The sequence below is a fragment of the Meriones unguiculatus genome, chromosome X (genome assembly GCF_030254825.1).
Source record: "Meriones unguiculatus strain TT.TT164.6M chromosome X, Bangor_MerUng_6.1, whole genome shotgun sequence".
NCBI classification, from domain to species: Eukaryota; Metazoa; Chordata; class Mammalia; order Rodentia; family Muridae; genus Meriones; species Meriones unguiculatus.
In genome coordinates, this window is record NC_083369.1 from 23,996,541 (window position 1) to 23,998,666 (window position 2,126).

Consider the following 2,126-nt stretch of genomic DNA (forward strand, 5'->3'; position numbering starts at 1 on the left):
ACTACACAAGCCTCATTGGGTATCACATCAGCTACATTGTTAGGAACCCTCATCCTTGCATTTATTTCAAGGTTAAGAGGTAGCTCTGTCATGTAGAAGGTTGGAGATGCCTTTAGCTAAGGGCCAGACAGACCTGTGTCAAACCTCAGGTTTTGCTTCTCCTTGGGCAGAAGGTGCTGTTTAAGTTGCTAACCTTCTGAGAACCCTAACTTCTTTGTCTGTATAGAAAATAAAATTTGTGTGAGAGAGTGTATACAAAGCATCTGGAGCATAATAGGCGCTCAGTAGATTGTAGCTTTCATTGTCAGCACTACCATCATCACTATTAGCAATTAATTAGTGAGTGCCACCTGTATGTCAGTCCTTTTCCTCGGTCTTGCCACAACAGATAAAGGAGAAACAGTGAGAGGGTTCTGTTTTAGGTTGGTATTTAATGGGATAGCTAAGATGCACATGAATAACCTGACTCCAAATGGCAGTTTCAGGCAGTGTTTTGAGGCGGGACAAGCATGTCTTCCAAGAAGGCCACCCAGAAGTAAATGCTTAAAGATAGACTTGATACTTTGATTTTTTTATCTTGGGACAAAGGGTATGAAGAAAGGGGGTGCATTCCTAGTTTCTTTCAGACCCAGCCAGCCGGCACTGCAAATTGGCAGATTCCTGAACTCCTGTTGTTGGATTGTTGGACACCCGGCTGGGACAGCTTTGAGAATGCAATTTCCAAAGTGACCACTGGAGGGAGACAGAGTTTGAAGAATAGGGACGCTTCTAGGGAAAGGGAACTATTTCCTCAATGACTCCATTGCTTTGATTTCCCAACCTGCCAAAAAACTCCTTTTGCAACCTTTGAGACCCACCTCTTCCTTCTCTTCTCTTTGGAACCCTGATCCCCTCAGGGACTCTCCTTTCAGGGGTTCCTAATCTTCCTACCTTCACATCTCTGCCCAGGACAAATACTAGAAGAAAGTTCACATACCCTTGTCAAAAGGCAGGGGCTGTTACATGCTTTGCTTTGCATTCTGAAGAAGGGCTGTGAAAGACCAGCCAGGCCTGGGAAATGTGAGTGAAAACTTTCTGTAGGGGATGATCCTGGGTGACTTGTTAATCGACCTCAGTCAGCATTTTAGCCTGGTGTCCTTAGGCAGTTTGGGGGAGATAGAGGCCTGGCTGTCAGGGCTTAGTGGGGGAAACTAAAGGTCTAGGAAGAAACTGGGATCTTGTGGGAAGTAGGTAGAGTTAGGAATGGGGTATAAAGCCCACCTGGGCTAAGTTATGAGTAGGGAGGGGAGGTTTTAGTGTCAGCCATGTGACTCAAGGACAGTGGGGTGGGGGTAGTGGGCCCAAATACTATATATCTGCAGGCAGTTATCTGGCAAGGTGGGTTCAGAGCTCTTATCTGTCCAAGCATGTCCCCTGCAACTTGTGACCTGTCTCCCACAGGTAGGTGGTTATCAGTGAAGAAAACATAGAATCTGACCCTTTAGCCTGTTTGCTGGGGTGTGAGGCAAGAAGTTCGGTTTACCTGGGATTAGATTTTCCTGACAGCTGCCTCTCTCAGAATGCTTTGTTGCTTGCTCAATCTGGGTTGTCTCTCCACAGCAACTTTACTCTGTAAACACAGAGGCTGGGGAGGAGGGGTGGTGGGTGGTCAGGTGTTTTCTCCGGTCCGGGCAAAGGTACTGTTTCTCCAGGCAGCATTGCCCTACCCCCTCTAAGATAGGGGACTAAGCTGGGGTTGGTGACAAGTGGGGACAGCTGCTGTTCCTTTCCCCTGAATTCCTAAGCCCCAGACAGTGATGAATGGCTTCTCCCCTCCTTATACAGTCTCCAGGTAACCAGGGTGAGGGAGCACCAGGTGACCTGGGGCACTGTGCTATGCCACAGGCTTCCCCCCACCTGGACAACTTCTTGCTGCACCAGAGAGAAGACAGGACAGAGGATATCATTAGAGGAAGCTGACATCAGTTCAGTGCAACACAAGAGGGCTGGGTTGCTAGGGATGGTGCCTTGGAAAAGCCCAGGCCTCTAGTTGTAGGGCAGAGCCTCATCCACCTGCTAGGCACAGGCTCTCCTAGGCCCTTTGTTTGCCCTAGCCAAGCTCTTTTGCATGCAAGATCAGGCCATTT